The following is an 18,625-nucleotide window of genomic DNA, read 5'->3' as shown; positions in this document are numbered from 1 at the left end:
ACGTCAATTACAAAGTCGTTGGTAGGCGACGGTGTATCACTTCCAAAAGGACCATGCCTAGTACGGCACTGTGGCGTTCAAACGAAACTGTTGGTTGATGGCTCTTGTACCGTAGCACACGAAACGACAGTGTAAAGAATAGGTGACGGAAGTTATCTACGGAAATCCTTTCCTTGTAGACAGAACAGGTTGTTGGGACATCATCTGCGACACTGGAGAATAGTTTACTTGGTAGTAAAAGGAGTAATAGAGTGGTAAAACTGCGTTGAAGGTGAAATTAAATTGCACAAACATTCAGTCGGACCTTGATTAGATTTCAAATTTGTCCAAAGATTGGGGATTTGCTTTGATGCCCAGAAACGGTAGACCTTGGACCACAAAAAAGGTGAAAACTTAGTATGCTGTGACTACAATGCCAGTGATTCGCAAATGGAGTCAGTCACGTCACACAGGTGCCTGACTGTAATAAATTTTGGGTGCATGAAATGAAATAATCACGAAGGTACAATTATAGGTAAAGCACTTAGAAGACTTCGCTTCATTGGCGGAACAAAGGAGAAACGCCGGCAGTCCGAAAGATAGGACTACTTGCGAAATATCTTAAAATTTTTCTCATGTGTTTGAGACCCACAGCAGATAGGAATAACAGGGAACACTGAAAGTATATTGACGGCATTACGTATATCAACAACTTTATTTGATCTATGACAGAGAGTCATTTTGAAGCTGATACACCTGAACGGTTAGACAGCTGAAGATAGATATCAACTACCCCTCAAGAGCGTACTTATAGAATTTCAAGAATCATTATTATGTAGGATGTCTAGGAATGTACTGCAGTTACATTCGTGTTGCTCGAATGGGAATCAGTAAGACAGTATTAGACTGATTACAGTGAGCACAGAGTGTATAAAAATAAATTTAATTTGGTGAGAGAGAGAGAGAGAGAGAGAGAAGTATGACGATAACATCCAGTTGAAAGACTTTTCTTTTACACAAGCACAGTGGAAGAAATTACGATAGGTACTCCTCTCAATCTTCTGCAACATGAACTTGGACTAATTAACTTTGAAAGTTTACGTCCTATTAACGATAATTACCTCTTCTCTCTTGTAGTGCGGCCATGAAGATGACGATGCGACGCTCGTCTTCTTGAAGATTATTCCCGTGCATCCTAAGATTTAACCTAATGGTTCATGACGCGCACAGAGGAGAACAGTTGTACTTCAGCTCGTAGCAATAAAATATTTAGTCACATATATAAAAATAAATAATTCAGAAGCCAAGATTGCTTAAACAGTGTTTACTAGCTGACCGGTTTAAACACATACCTTTAGTGTGTTGAAACCGGCATCTAGTAAACAGTGTTTAAGCGAGCTTGGCTTCTGAATTATTTATACAACAGAGTGACCGTCCCACAGCGCACTATGTGTTCACTGCAACATATAGAGAAAGCCACAATTGTACACCAAGGCGTATGAGAACAAGAGAGCTATATTGCAAGCATTAAAACAGGAGAGGTAGTATTAAAAGAATGTAATACACGGCTTTTTTTAATTTTTCCAGCTCCCTCTAGATTACACTAATATGGCATAATATGAAATAACATATCTTCGGTTAATCACCTGCCTCTTGTATGAGTTAATACATGAGGCATTTCAGCAACAATATTTCACTCTCTTCGTACAACAATCGAACGGGAACAATCCCTAACACGTGAAACGATGGAAAGTACCTTCTGCCATGCACTTCACAGTGATTTGCATAGTTTAAAGGTGTGAAAGTAGATGTGAAGTTACGTCGCGTCAAACCGATTGCAGAGGACTCCGTGTTTAGTACATATAAGAAACTGGAGAGCGTGGAAGAGGTCAAGAAAGACAGAAAACACGTCAATAGACTAATGACGTTAAAGAGACTTGCTCAAAATTTTGACAGTAATACAAATTTTATCTGACTGGTATATTCCTAGTTTATTTGTTGGGTGTGTATTAATCATATTTTTTCCTACTTACACAGCAAAATAGGTATCAATAGCGTAGCTTTTCCGTAGATCGTGAAGCACGTCTTCATAACTTGTAACAATGTGCATATCGTCTTTACAGCGCGATGCCGCGAAAACGTGTCTGTGCCGCGATCAGTGGCGGCAGCTGTGTAAGAGCGCAAGAGCATGTGAAGGCCCTAACTTTCCACACATTGCGGATTTATTGGTTATTTTTCTTTTAATGCTGTCAAACGTACCATAAATGTTAACGTCTGAAAGGTACGGCACTTAAATGTACCTTTCTACTGGTCCTCTAGATTCTGTGACACTCAGCATCAGCATCATGAGTACACCTTCTTTTGTGCACGTTTTAAGGAGCTTTTTGCGCACGTGCAACTCGCGTGTTGCAATTGCCTTACGTGCCAAATACATATGGATTTAATAAACAACGTCCATTGTAGACGATGAGTACAACTAGCCCTTGCCACTCAACTAGAAGTTTACACCAGTGGCGACAGGTCGTCACACACTGCGGCAGACTTTTATCGCCGTTCGCTTGGCATCAGTCCTGCTAGACAATAGCTCACTTCTCAGATACGGTAATTCTCTTACTATATACTGTAGTTAAATTGGATCTGACGTCACTATGTGTTAAAGCTGTACTGGCAGTAAACCTATTTTGTGGGTTCCTGAATGAGTTATAGTATATTAAGTTATCAATTTTATCATACAGTAATCCATTTGAGGCGTCGACAATCATAAGGGCCTAAAGCACATCACCGTCGATTGTGAGATTGTAGTATTTCCTCATGCTTCTGTAATCTGTTGATCTTAGGGTCACATCTGTGCTATAGGCCTACACTGTATATAAGAAAATTCATGAAAAGTTGTATCACTTGTTTCTCTGATATTCACTTAAATGTGGGATCGACGACGGTGTGCTTTAGGCCCTTATGGATCTCAGCGCCTCATTTGTATTCTAGTCAAGTGACCATGTTGATTGACATTACTGCTTGAGTTTAATCACTTTGTGTTTGGAGTTAGCCGCAAAGGACGTGGGCCCCCGAGAACAGATCCTTTGATTGAGAGAGTGGTGAAATCAAATAAGCGTGACTACAAGCAAACATTTAACAACATTAGTACAGGTTGTGTGGTTGCAGCGTTAGAATATCTGATTTCCAGTCCGGAAGTAAATTCGTTAACTAATACATGTGTTAGGAATCTTGTGCACCTGTCCGAGAAAAAGAAAAAGCACGGAAGCTGCCACTTACATAAAAATTCGGAATGGAGAGTAGCGAAAGCTTACACATTATTTCGTTATTATGTACAAAACAAAATAATTCAACAAAAACAATTCTTCCTTTGGTCATGTAAGCTATTCATCTTATTATTACTACATTGTTATTATTACTGGCAGTGGTTGTAGTTGTGTAAACTTGTTGATATGCACAACGGCTATAAAGCAGATGTTATTAATTTCACACTCTCAGGTTTATCTGAATCCAAAAATTTGTGAGCACCCAGAATGTATACTCACGAGCAGTCACTGCCACCGATGAACCAGTTACAGGCATTTAGTACATACACGATCCTGTTACACGACGTAATGACTACACTGCCGCCGTAAAAACGGTTAATCGGCGATTCTAATCAAGTATCTGCACCGCTAAAATGCAAAATAGTTTTTGATGACGCACTATTGCTTCATTTCAACCCTTGAAACTTGGTTAAAAAGTCACAAATTTGACTGTCGTCTAATAATCCGAGTCTGCTGAAATTAGCCTCAAGACCTCACCAGCGGACAGGAGACACACAACGTAGCAGTTTCCTACCGACCCTTTAAAGCATCCTTGGTCGTCACGGAAAATAAAACTTCTCATAATTAGAGGTGAAACATGTTAAGTTTCGCCGGCCGGAGTGGCAGAGCGTTTCTAGGCGCTTCAGTCTGGAACCACGCGACCGCTGCGGTCGCAGGATCGAATCCTGCCTCGGGCATGGATGTGTGTGATGTCCTTAGGTTAGTTAGGTTTAAGTAGTTCTAAATTCTACGGGACTGATGACCTCAGATGTTAAGTCCCATAGTGCTCAGAGCCATTTGAACCATTTTGTTATGTGTCAGGAAGCCACATGAAAATAAAACTCGTCAGCTTCCACGAAAGAGCACCCAGTTTAATCACGCCTCAATATACTTCACCAAAACCCTAGTACCTAGTCCAGTTAACTGACTCGGTGCAAGCAGGCCACTTATTAAAGTTCGCAGGGTCTATACCACCCATCACTCGATGACCAGAAATGTCCGTCATTTATTCCTGCCATAAAGCACTCGCTCTCGTATTTGCACGCCCACACTAAAATGAAAAAGTTCGCCTACCAAGCTCGTAATTGCCAGTAACACCTCACTACCTCGTTCAAGCCTTCTAAATAATTAGAACACCTGCACATAGGTAACATATGTTGCAATACCGTCACAAACAGCGAGTGGTTTATGAAGTTTCACTTCACGACTAATGTTGTGCTACATTCCTTTACTGCTCGTAACTGTTGGAATCCTCATCGTGAGATCATGTCGTTCGTGTTTCAGGTATGAAGATGCAACTGCTGTGTTCCGTACTGGAGACGAATCTATGAATTCCTGAAAATAGGTTACATGTTTTGTGATTTCTGAAAAAGGATCTACAGTGGAATCGCTGGGTCATTGCCAATGTTCGTATCATTCAGGCAAAAGATCACACTGTATTTTAGACATCGTGACACATATCTCACTTTCGTTTAAGTAGCTATGAATAACATACCGAAACACTTTTCATTCAGTCGTATATTCCTGGTTACTGTTATTAAATCATCTCCAAGGTTGTTACTGTCACATATGTGATATCATGTGGTCAAGGCAGCCGAAGCCGACGATCATTCAGTAAACCACAAAATATATTTGCTAAGCAAAATTGTCGTCTTCCATACTTACATCCGTAACACGGTAGGCGAGCTTTCCGGACAGCTGAAAATAGGGAAGTTAGCTAGGGTTTTAGCACACCAGGGCCCCGTTCATGTCGGATAAACTCGAGTTTGTAGAGGCTTAAGCGCAGAGCAGGGCAAAGAATAATCCGCGAATAGAAACAAACAGACGTAGGCTAGCGCATCACCTCAACCTAACATGACAAAGAAAACAGACACGCAAAAACTAAAATGCAAACATAAGCCGGTCGAAAACGAAACAACTTACGGTGACACTCCAACAAAACTGCTAACTGAAACTGGACAGGAAGATCTAACAGTTCCAGGTACTGATCAAAATGGAGGGATTCAACCAAATTTTACAGACGTCACCCAAGACGACAATCAACACACGTACAGCATAATTCTTCAAGGCAATGCTTAACAGGGCTACATTAAACACCAAATAAACTCCTCCCGAATTAGGCCTTGAAGACCCAACGGTACCGATCGGCCGCCGTGTCATCTTCAGCCACAGGCGTCACTGGATGCGGAGAGGAGGGGCATGTGGTCAGCACACCGCTCACCCGCCCGTTGAGTTTACCAGACCGGAGCCGCTACTTCTCAGTCTAGTAGCTCCTCAGTTAGCCTCACAGGGACTGAGTGCACCCCGCTTGTAAACAGACCTGGACAGACCGGATGGTGACCCATCGAAGATCTAGCTCAGCCCGACAGCGCTTAACTTCGGTGATCTGACGGGAACCGGTGTTACCACTGCGCCAAAGCCGTTGGCCACGGAGCTACATTACCCAGATGAAATTGATGAAAGGAAGTCATTCAACAGATACTGAGTCAGAAAATGAAGAATTAGATACAAAAGCTCATACTGATCGTAAATACTCAATTCGTATTTCAAATTTAGAAAAAATGTTGGAACAACAAAGAAACTGTACACTAAACTAAAGCAACTAAACGTAGCGCAAGAAATTACAAACAAGAAATTCATCCGAAATGATACCGTAATACTTATCAGTGGGAACCCAAATATTGAAGAACTAACTGTCAAAAACCTGAAGGAAAATTACTGACCAGAAATGAAAGTCCAAACAATAAGACCTCACAATAATTACAGACAACAGCAGCAACAAAGTCCAGGAAATTTTGCCCCAAGTCTGAGCGTAGTCCTAACAAAGGTTGACTTTGACGGCACAGTCAATGAATTCGAAGACGCCCTCAAAGAACTAGATCTCTATTTTGTCAGAGTAGTAAAAATGAAATCAGGAAACGAAATCTCAAAAATGCCGGTGATCACTCGTGATCAATACGCAATAGATTATTATCTAATAAATCATCTGAAAATATATTACAAAATGCATTTAGTAGAAACCTGGAACTTCCTTCTCCACAATCAGTACAATCTGCTAAATGTTATAGCTTTGATCGCTCTTCCAACAATTGTGCAAAACCACCAAAATGTTTCAAATGCGGAGAGCAACATTTCACAAGCAGCTGTACAGAAAAAAAAACTAAAATCAAATTGTCAAACATGCGGGGAAGACTATTAGCAACCGATGTAAGATGCCCTAAGAGACCAAAAGAAGCTGCATCTATACACAGATACTAAAGAACACTGTGTTAATACGCCAGCAATAAAGAAAGCTCGTTGTTGTTGTTGTGGTCTTCAGTCCTGAGACTGGTTTGATGCAGCTTTCCATGCTACTCTATCCTGTGCAAACTTCTTCATCTCCCAGTACCTACTGCAACCTACATCCTTCTGAATCTGCTTAGTGTATTCATCTCTTGGTCTCCCTCTACGATTTTTACCCTCCACGCTGCCCTCCAATACTAAATTGGTGATCCCTTGATGCCTCAGAACATGTTCTACCAAACGATCCCTTCTTCTGGTCAAGTTGTGCCACAAACTTCTCTTCTCCCCAATCCTATTCAACACCTCCTCATTAGTTATGTGATCTACCCATCTAATCTTCAGCATTCTTCTGTAGCACCACATTTCGAAAGCTTATATTCTCTTCTTGCCTAAACTATTTATCGTCCATATTTCACTTTCATACATGGCTACACTCCATACAAATACTTTCAGAAACGACTTCCTGACACTTAAATCTATACTCGATGTTACCAAATGTCTCTTCTTCAGAAACGCTTTCCTTGCCATTGCCAGTCTACATTTTATATCCTCCCTACTTCGACGATCATCAGTTATTTTGCTCCCCAAATTGCAAAACTCCTTTACTACTTTAAGTGTCTCATTTCCTAATCTAATTCCCTCAGCATCACCTGACTTAATTCGACTACATTCCATTATCCTCGTTTTGCTTTTGTTGATGTTTATCTTATATCCTCCTTTCAAGACACTATCCATTCCGTTAAACTGCTCTTCTAAGTCCTTTGCTGTCTCTGACAGAATTACAATGTCATCGGCGAACCTCAAAGTTTTTATTACTTCTCCATGGATTTTAATACCTACTCGAATTTTTCTTTTGTTTCCTTCACTGCTTCCTCAATATATAGATTAAATAACGTCGGGGAGAGGCTACAACCCTGTCTCACTCCCTTCCCAACCACTGCTTCCCTTTCATGTCCCTCAACTCTTATACCTGCCATTTGGTTTCTATATAAATTGTAAATAGCCTTTCGCTCCCTGTATTTTACCCCTGCCACCTTCAGAATTTGAAAGAGAGTATTCCAGTCGACATTGTCAAAAGCTTTCTCTGTTTTGTTGTTTTGGTCTTCAGTCTTGAGACTGGTTTGATGCAGCTCTCCATGCTACTCTATCCTGTGCAAGCTTCTTCATCTCCCAGTACCTACTGCAACCTACATCCTTCTGAATCTGTTTAGTGAATTCATCTCTTGGTCTCCCTCTACGATTTTTGCCGTCCACACTGTCCTCCAATACTAAATTGGTGATCACTCGATGTCTCTGAACATGTCCTACCAACCGATCCCTTCTTCTAGTCAAGTTGTGCCACAAGCTCCTCTTCTCCCCAATTCTATTCAATACCTCCTCATTAGTTATAAGCTTTCTCTAAGTCTACAAATGCTAGAAACGTAGGTTTGCCTTTCCTTAATCCACCTTCTAAGATAAGTCGTATGGTCAGTATTGCCTCATGTGTTCCAATATTTCCACGGAATACCAACTGATGTTCCCCTAGGTCGGCTTCTACTAGTTTTTCCATTCGTCTGTAAAGAATTCGCGTTAGTATTTTGCAGCCGTGACTTATTAAACTGACAGTTCGGTAATTTTCACGTCTGTTAACACCTGCGTTCTTTGGGATTGGAATTATTATATTCTTCTTGAAGTCTGAGGGTATTTCGCCTGTTTCATACATCTTGCTCAACAGATGGTAGAGTTTTGTCAGGACTGGCTCTCCCAAGGCCGTCAGTAGTTCCAATGGACTGTTGTCTACTCCGGGGGCCTTGTTTCGACTCAGGTCTTTCAGTGTTCTGTCAAACTCTTCACGCAGTATCAGATCTCCCATTTCATCTTCATCTACAATCTCTTCCATTTCCATAATATTGTCCTCAAGTACATCGCCCTTGTATAGTCCCTCTATATACTCTTTCCACCTTTCTGTTTTCCCTTCTTTGCTTAGAACTGGGTTTCCATCTGAGCTCTTAATATTCATACAAGTGGTTCTCTTTTCTCCAAAGGTCTCTTTAATTTTCCTGTAGGCAGTGTCTATCTTACCCCTAGTGAGATAACCCTCTACATCCTTACGTTTATCCTCTAGCCATCCCTGCTTAGCCATTTTGCACTTCCTGTCGATCTCATTTTTGAGACGTTTGTATTCCTTTTTGCTGCTTCATTTACTGCATTTTTATATTTCCTCCTTTCATCACTTAAATTCAATACTTCTTCTGTTACCCAAGGATTTCTACTAGCCCTCGTCTTTTTACCTACTTGATCCTCTGCTGCCTTCACTACTTCATCCCTCAAAGCTACCCATTCTTCTTCTACTGTATTTCTTTCCCCCATTCCTGCCATTTGTTCCCTTACGCTCTCCCTGAAACTCTCTACAACCTCTGGTTCTTTCAGTTTATCCAGGTCCCATCTCCTTAAATTCCCACCTTTTTGCAGTTTCTTCAGTTTTAATCTATAGTTCATAACCAATCTGACCCTGGAAATGTCTTACAATTTAAAACCTGGTTCCTAAATCTCTGTTTTACCATTATATAATCTATCTGAAACTTTTTAGTATCTCCAGGGTTCTTCCATGTATACAACCTTCTTTCATGATTCTTGAACCAAGTGTTAGCTATGATTAAGTTGTGCTCTGTGCAAAATTCTACCAGGCGGCTTCCTCTCTCATTTCTTATCCCCAATCCATATCCACCTACTACGTTTCCTTCTCTCCCTTTTCCTACTACCGAATTCCAGTCACCCATGACTATTAAATTTTCGTCTCCCTTCACTATCTGAATAGTAAAGGAAATGAATAAAATTGAAAATATCGATATGAAAATGACAGGATGACATCGCTGACAGTACAAATGCTCCTCTAGCAATTAAACGAAATTAAAGTCGGGGGCGACACCTGATCACCACCCGACGGTCGATAGAGCAATAGAGCCATCTAGCGACCCGTTCTCCAGACGTTTGCGTAAGGCTCGGTCGTCTTCTCGAAAAGTAACTGAGGTTCCGTTAAGTGTGATCGATGTCTGGTCTGTCTCTGCTTACTTCGACTATCTCATCTCTCACCCGTCACACCCCATCTGGACGGCAGGTCGGTAAATGTCCGCCGCAGATAACTATCGAAGTCTTTCCTATATTTCTTATGCTGTTGCAATTCGCATGTCCATCCTGGAGAAAATGCCAAAAAACCATTTTGTCCTTTTCAACTGAGATATCCAAACACGATTGATGACTTGTCCTCACAGCTTGAGTGTTAGTGTACTTGCCCCCAAAAGTTCGAATCTCGGCCCGGCACAGAGTTTTAATCTGCCAGGAAGTTTCATCATCAAACATATTCGTGTAAAAAATGCACAAATGTGCTTGAAAATTGGAATAAATTCTCGAAATGCGTTGTGTTAACCATTAAACGTAAGTTACTGGTGTAATTTTCATTGTTTAAATCACCATTACATGGATGAAATAACGGCGGTTCTTTTTAATCTTTACTTTCTACGTGATGACAGAATTCCGGTCGGTTGATGAGTAATACACGATTTATTCTTCATCAAACTCAATTCTGTCATTATTAGAGGCGCTGTGCTCAATAACCGTCTATTTTTCCAAATGTCGATAGTTCAGTGTGCCATTGGTGCCTTACATAGTTTTTGAAAACTGTTCATTCGGATTACAGTCCAATATACTTGCTTCCTCACTGGCACGTAATATAAATCCGAGGAACACTGACAACAAACTGTCTTATAATAGGACAGCTTGTGACAGTTCCAACATGGAAATAACGCTTGAGTTATTCAGTGCCCACACATCCTGAAACTAAATTTCATATAATTTGACTCGGGGAAGCCACCGCAATAAGGAACCTAAATAAAAAATCTCCTGGGAAAATTAACTCACCACTATGACTCATAACTGCGGCCCTAAAATTCGCCTCTGCCTGCGTTTACTAACGTTGCGCCTCTCCAGACCACGCTAATAAAACGAAAAAACACCCGAAGATGACTCAAAGAGCAAATTCTTGCCTCATCTTCATGCAGCAATTAAAAAACTGCGCACTGCGCTAGATTATTGCAGACAAAATGAGAACATTTTCATTTCAGTTTACACTGCAAAATTAAACCACAGTATTTTCAGACTTAAATGGTAACACACCTCGCGTTTATAGACGCACGGAAAGTTTTCGATCATGTAGATAGGAAAATCGTACGGAATATACCATACAAGAAAGGATATCCTCAGGAAATAACTAAGGTGATGTAAAGCCTGTATGTAAAAATAAAAATAAAAACTAACCTTGCTATTTCAGAAGACCTGCCTACAAATCTAGGCTCCGAGAAAAGTGTACTTCTCACTCACGCTTTTTAATATGTACCTTTACGATAATGCAGTTGACACATATAAACAGCAAACTGATTCAGGCTTGAGATTATCATATAAAATATGTTTAAATATAATGCTTTTGCAGACGACTATATAATCGTACAACACAGCGAAACTTCGCTAATAAGGTCCATCTATAGGTTTAGCCAGCCTTCTTAAGAATATAATATAAAATATATCCTCTCCATATACGGAAGTGATGACTTTGAAACAGAATAGTAAGAGCACAATAAGAAAACAATGGAACAAGTTAGTCACCTCAGCTATCTCGGAAATATTATTAACTTCCAGAATGAACTGAACATTGAAAAGAGGCTGCTGAAATATCTAATGAAATGTAAACAGTCGATACAATATTAAGGAACAAAGTTATAAAGACATGAAAATCAACTTTTACGACTTAATGGCCCTCTCTACCATGATGTTTAGAAGTGGTACAATTACTAAAACGCAAGAAACTAATGTCCAAGTGGCTAAAATGAGCTTTCTGAGAGGATAGAAAGGCTGCTCAAAACTAAGCAGTCAAAGAACTGAAAACATAAGAGCAGAGCTTCAGGAATGTGCTATGAATGAGAAGATCAAGTTTAATCGACGGAGCAAACTAGAGCATCTACAAACAATGCCGTATTCGACACTAGCTAAACAATCCTCATATTTCAGACCTCTAGGTACATGTTCCGTAGGAGGACCAAGACAAATATGGGTAGGTACTTAGAAACGAAACAAGCCTATGGCGGAGGTCATCATGAAAGAATCAAGAATTGAAAACATTGTTCACTGAATTAAAAACATATTATATTGTTTGAATAATATTATAAGCAATGCGAGTCGTAGTAATTACTTTGTAACAATATTTAAGGAAATATCAATAACAACTGCACTAGCCTGAGCGAGCAGCAACTATAGTCACGGCAGAGTAGAACGAATACAGTGCAAAGACTGAGTGCTAGAAAGTTCAGTTTTTGTGGTTTTTTTCTTATTGTGTGACTGAGATTGGTTGTGGGTATCGTGCCTCTTAACGGTAAACCACGGTCACGAGCATCAATCTCATTTACATCGATTTCCCAGGTGCTGCAGGTGGGACGTTCTTAAATGAAACATGCAATACTTCTTCCAGAAGTTATTAATAATTTTTTCCTACTTATCGCCCTCTCCCATTACGCAACAACAGTTTAAAAGTGTATGATGTGATTCTTGAGTTTCTCCCGGCGTATTTGATAATCAAAATCTCCGCGGGTGTACTGCCGGTCTACAGTGTCCAACGGGCACAATATTTCGGCGATCATACATGTCGCCATCATCAGGTGAACTGACGGACTGAGCACCTGTGAACGTGCCGGCACGGAGATCCGTACGCTATGGCTGCTCAGGGGGAACTGGCTTCGGTCGCGGCGGGGGCCGATTTAAATACCCTCCGCCCGCGGTGCACTCCCTCCGCCGTCCGCGCCACACGCCACGGTCACGCGGTGGAACAGATTGCGACGGCGTCTGAGATGACGTCGGTTTGATGGCTCTGTCCGCCGTGGTCGTCACAACTATACGTTTGCTCGATTTACTCTTGATTAACCCAATCACTGGTTCCCAAGCCTTGCTAAGATTATAGCCACAGTCACGGTTTATGAGGTCGTAATTGGTGCGAATTTCGATGGCCTCTCTAGCAACGCTGTCCCAGTATCTCGACGTCTGTACCAGAATCCTCGTGCGTTCATACTGGACACTGTAGACCGGCAGTACACCCGTGGATATTTTGATTAACAGTTTAAAAATTCGTCATCCTCTGCTTGTATCTGAAATTAATATTTTAGAGAGGAGTAAAAAAAAAGAATTTGTATTACTGGACCGTCAAGGGCTTCCCTTTTGTTTCCCTTGTTGGTAGGAAAATTCCTCTTGTACATAATCAGGAGTCTGAATTGGTTTTTGCTCACTTCCAGGTGTGAGTTGTACAAGTGGCAATAAAATGAAAACAGGAAAGATGGAAAAAAATACGTAAGCCTTTTATTATTTCAAAACCACTCGCTGTAAGAGTTAATACATTTATTCTACTGTGGGAGGTCCAACATGTTGTTTAGTTTGTTTCGACTACACTGAAGAAGTTTCTCAGTTAAGCCTTCCACAGAACCCCGATTTCTCCCCATGCGATTTCCATACTTCTGGGAACCTGAAAGAGATGTACGCCTTTGTGCAAGCATGGTTCCACAGGCAGCCAGACATATTTTTTCCGTGAAGTCATTCACTGCCTTGCTTCGCAATGGGATTAGTGTATTAACAGTATGGCGGTTACCGTTGAAACAGTAAAATGTTTACTTACTCTTTTTCCATCTGTCTCGTTTTCATTTAGAAATATTATTAGCAATTGCCAATATTTTGACATGAGCCGCATTAGATATTGAAAGAATATATATTGGTGACACAAGAAAATTTATGCCCGACCGGGACTTTTTTTTTTTTTTTGTTTAGACGCTACCCCCTATTTTTGACCACTTTTTTTTCCTTAAAAAGCCCCTTAGGTAAATGGAACAAAAAAAAACCTTAGCTTTCCATCTGTCTCGTTTTCATTTAGAAATATTAGTAGCAATTGCCAATATTTTGACATGAGCTGCATTAGATATTGAAAGAATATATATTGGTGACACAAGAAAATATATGCCCGACCGGGACTCGAAACCGGATTCAGGCTTATCGCGTGCGGTCGCCTTAACAGTCTCGCCCATCCGTGCCCGGTTCCAGAACCGACCCAAGCCTCGATGAGGCACAGTGTCTGTGCCCCTAAGTGCTCGCAGCTTTACGAGGATTCACGCAACAGGCATGCATGGCTAAAGAAGAAGACATTGTACAAACAAATCATTTTCGTTTGGCTGCCCCTTACAAAAACGGCTAACGTTTCGTGATGGGACTTCTTAACATTATGATTTCACTTTCCGATGCTGAAAGTTCCTAATGATGTACAAATTTTCATTCACTCTAGCCGTTTCAAGTATTTTAGTTCCAAATTCAGTATTCCACAACATTCTTACTAATTACTGCAATTGCAGAATTTTTATTTCCGCGCCTTAGAGAGTTTTTTTAGGACTATAGCTCTAAAACTACTGTTTTTCAAAAAGTTTTGAATTTAATTAAGTTTAGAAATTCGTTTCATTCAAATCAGTTTTTCAAAAACAATCAGTGGTAATAAAACTACACAGCGAATAAGGTTAATGATCAGATGGTTATTCCCCTGCAAACTGTAGCTACCGATTTGGAATAGGTACGTCATTATCTTAGCAGAGTTATGGTAGGAAATTCATTATCATTTATTTCACTTTCTTATGAAAAATATAATTTTATAAAAAACAAGCGGCACTTAAGATGGCTTAACTAATACGAAGTAACTAATAAGTCAGTATTCGTGAAATGGTTCCAGTCCAGCGATACGCTTGCAGTTGTCTAACATCTCGTTGTTTGTGTGAGATCTCTTATTCGAAATGTATCACAGTCTTTTTCTGTGTTCCAGAGTTTCTGTCGATTGGTGTCCTGAGTTGTTATGCGATGTCCGGAAGCCGGCGCCCACTGGCGTGCTGGAGCAACCTAAGGTATTCTATAGCATCCTCCTCCCTTCTGCTTGCACTTCAGGATTTCATAACGCCAAGAAATAATGCTCAAAGTTTTACATTAAATGAAATTATTTATTGCTGCCTTAGAATACCTGTTGTTTGCAGTCCACAGTATATCATGGATATTCACATTTGGTTGAAAAATTAGGCTGTGGTTTCCGTTAACAGTTATAAATAAGCCCTCATTCCAGCTGCATGGAGATACAAAGTTATGTTGCAGTGTATCATAAGAACAATAGGTTAAATAATTCGTTATAGTGTCGTCGGTACGCATGAGGCAGCAATGGTCCCTAGCCCTTGGCCTAGGGACCATTTGTGCACCCAACAGATGGACCGTCTCGGTGCCACTGTCGTGCAGAGTGGGGTCAAAGTATGAATATTACCCACTTTCTCCTGTTTAGATAAAAGGAGAAAAATCAGTTGGTTCTTTTTGCATTTGAAGTGGTCTAAGGTGTGTTTCATAGGACTTATTGAGGCACCGCTAGTACATCTGTGGTTCTCCGGGAAACCGCAAAAAAAAAATTTCTTTCTAAATTTTCGTGACCAGCGGACCAAACTCCAGCACAGAAAATGGCTGTAATTTTTATGATGTATTCCTAAGATCCCAATCTCGTACAACCTTGAAAATTTGATTCATGTCTTCAATAAATTCTAAGATGCAGAGGTTCAAAGTTACCTTACCTGCGCACGTAAGCTACGCACGTAAAATAGGGTGACACGGGAAAACGTAGTTTACAAAGAGACGTAGCACGGAGTGGTATGCTTTAAATGGTCTGTTTTATCATCTGGGAACCCCACGTTGTAGTACTGAAGCACATACAATTTTTTTTCTAGTAAAATCCGGTCTGAGGTGTAAAATTAGTTTTGGATTATTTCGCTTTCACATACGTAAACTATCTACATGTTACTGACCATTACATTTATTCTCCTATGAGTGACAGGCTCTGCTGCAGCAAGGAAAAGAAGAAAACCAGAAGAAAAATACTCCTGTCGGAGCACAAAAAATGGGAATATGTTTCTGTTTATTTAAAATCCTGTCGACTTAAAAGTGAGGTACCAGTTGTCGCATTCTACCTTCCTGAGAACCTATAAAATTTTTCCAAAAAGTTTGGTATGGAAAGATATTCACACATTTCATGCTCTAAGAGAAGAAGACAGTGGCAATGGAAAAGAGGCGGAAAAGTAATAAAAACTGGAAACAGCGAAGATGATAATGGCAGAGTGAGAGAAAGACAGTGGAACATAGTTGACAGTGACAGAACAGTGCTAGCAAATGACTGAGGGAGACAGTGCCAAGGAGGGGAACGGGGGATAAAGAGAAAGGGAAATTGGAGGTGCATAATAGCCAGCGATATTGAGAGAAATAGATTATGACAACGACAACGAGGAAGACAGTGGAAGTGTCGGTGGAAAGAGACAGCAGCAGTAGGAAGGAATGAATAAGATATTAGCAGTAAGAGAGAGCAAGAAGCAGACAGTGGAATGACATTGTTGTGGTGGGATGGAACGAAGGGGTCTTTGGGTGTGACACAGGAGACAGTGACAGAGAGACACAAAGAGATAATGACAATGAGTTAGACTGAGTGAGTGAGTGAGAAAAGGAAACTAGGAGTGAATGAGTACGAACGACTTACAGTGATGGACTGGCGAGTGTGAGTGGTGGTAAGTTCCTATGGGGCCAAGCTGCTGACGTCGTCGGTCACTATGCTAGCACACTCCTTAATCTAACTGAAACTAACTTACGCTAAAGACAACACACACACCATGTCCGAGGGAGGACTCGAGCCTCCGACGTGGGGGGGGGGGGGGCTCGTGAACCGTGGCAAGGCGCCTCAGGCGTAGACCACGCGGCTACACAGCGCGGTGAGTGTGAGATACAGTCAGGGAATCTTGTCGAAGTTCGAAGTTTGAGGTAATTTGCATGTTCATTAAAAGCACTAATACGAGTATGTTTTCTTTCCAAAACTTTTTTGGAAAATTTTTTAAATGCGTTGAGGAAGGTAGAAAAACCAGCTAGTACCCCATTTCTCACTCAGAGCCTCTTAAATAACCAGAAACATATTCGAAATTAGTTTGCTCCGATAGGATAATTTTTCCGCCTGTTACCGTATACTCGTATTCTAGACGGATCAGTAAACGCAGAGTGAGCAATTGGATAGTATTCGTCGAACGATTAGGCCAAATGTATATGCATTAGATACATATTACCTTCTGAATGAGTCAACGGAGAGAACTGAATATATGCAAAATGCGGAATGATTTTAGGGATCAACAGCTACGGTGATTTTTTTTGGCGAGATTTCCCAGGAGTCTCGCGGGCTCTGGAACGCAGTTACATATATATTTTGGGACTTTGGAAACTTCAGTGTAGCACTGAATTTTATCACCGCTGAAAAGATCTCAAAAATTAAATATGCGAAGGCTATTATCAAAAACTTAAATAGAAGTAAACTGTACCCGATTTGTGCCGAAGCTCAGATTCAGATGATGGATACTGACATTCAGTTGACAGGGAACAGAAGCGAGTTTTCATTTCAATAGATCTGTCAAGAAAGCACACACCACAAAAAACTAAAGCGTAACGCGTTTAGCGCGTTTCAAAATTTATTGTCATTGGTCGATTGGCAATTGGAGGATAGTTTACGGAGCCTTGTGTTATGGAAACATTGCAATGGTCTTATGTGTACCTTGCGTTTGACTGTAGGCCAGTTTGTTCCCGAATGCGTGGAGAAAAGATGCTACTAGTCGCTTATTGTGCCCAATTTAGTCTTCTGTCCTGGTTAACGGAGGAAGTAAAACACGGAAACAACTGAACGAGCACTTTCAGCGACTTCCAAGGTGGGGAAGATATGCAGAACTGAACAGAGAAACTTATCAAATGAAGAAATTGATAATCACACCAGTTGTATGGTGTTTAAGGACGATGTGCTAGCCTTCGTATGATTAATTTTGACTGCCTTTTGAAATATGAGTGCGGTTTATCTGCTTAAACGGCCTACGGACCAATATACGGTGCTTATTATTTAATGCGAGATAGATGGAGGTATTACAATTCTCCACATACATAAACATTCTATCGTAGTCCTATAACTGCAGCTTAACACAGTGATGAAATTATAACAGTAAATAATAGCTGTAATAAGGTCTATGAGCCTTGGCGACTGGCTCTAGTTAAGCTCCACTTGCTTCGCTGATATCGGCACTCGTGTGGTCTTATATCTCTGACTGTTCCGCCTTTGGTTTTCCGGCTTGGCGTGTGGCCGAGCTCTCTCGCTGGTCGGCGTTCAACGAGCCAACATGTTCTGAAGGCAGGCCCTCGTCTCTATCCGCTGTGCCTGGGCCTCGCCGTCCTCGCTGTTTCGCCGCGCGCCGGGTGGACGGTGCTGATTAGTCGGCGCGTTTGCGTGCGAAACGGTGGCGGGTCCGTCATCTCAGGCTGGACATCTTCTCATCGCGTAACTGGAAACATTAAGTTACGTAGGATTCATATGCTGCCGTTAACCTGTGAAGATTTGTGAAACTTATGGTGGCATGTTGTATCTGCCGGAGATCAGCTAAGGATGGTTCTGGATAAGAGAGTGTCACACTGAACTTACGAAGTCTAAGGCTTCCAAGTGTTGTTTACTGCTTGTTTTAAAGATTCCTTGCAGTGTTAATTTGATGGATTATTTTAATTAATGTGGTCTCCGCCCAGTTTTGGTTTTAGACTTTCTTTTAACATGAAGGGCAGAGCTTTGTAAGTCACTGTAATTTTAATTGTTCTTTTATTCGGTAAATGTCTCAGTTTGGTTGTCAGTTATGTTACAGGTAGTCGTGTAGTTAGTAAGCCAGGCATAGTCTTGAAAAGCTGAATCACGAGTCGGATTTGCTTGCCGCGTGAATTATTTGCTGTTGCAGAAATGGTCTGGTATGTGGGGCAGATGGGGTTTGTCGCCTTGGCGGGCAGGCTGAGGTCGTGCGTGTGTTCGGCGTGTTTTCTGTCCTGGTTTGCAGTCTGATCATCTTCTAAATTGCTTGGCGGTGCTTTATACTCGTTTGTGCCGAGTACCACCGTGTATAAGCCGTGCTGCCATCCTTTAGTAAAGTATTCTGCCT

At 41.1% G+C, this 18,625-nt stretch overlaps 1 protein-coding gene across 3 annotated transcripts in view; it reads left to right on the top strand.

Moving 5' to 3' along the window:
• Positions 1-18,625, top strand: part of LOC126412753 (uncharacterized) — a 1,141,364-nt gene that overhangs the window by 340,664 nt on the left and 782,075 nt on the right. For 2 of the 3 annotated variants that reach the window (XM_050082500.1, XM_050082498.1), the window contains exon 2: positions 14,431-14,509. The gene's annotated coding sequence lies outside the window, so the exon portion shown is untranslated. Of the gene's footprint in view, positions 1-14,412; positions 14,510-18,625 lie in introns of all 3 variants that reach the window. The other variant, XM_050082499.1, reaches the window with a different exon arrangement.

This window comes from Schistocerca serialis, chromosome 7 (assembly GCF_023864345.2).
Source record: "Schistocerca serialis cubense isolate TAMUIC-IGC-003099 chromosome 7, iqSchSeri2.2, whole genome shotgun sequence".
NCBI lineage: Eukaryota > Metazoa > Arthropoda > Insecta > Orthoptera > Acrididae > Schistocerca > Schistocerca serialis.
Note: the sequence above shows the minus strand (reverse complement) of the source record. Positions and strands in the feature narration are given on the sequence as shown.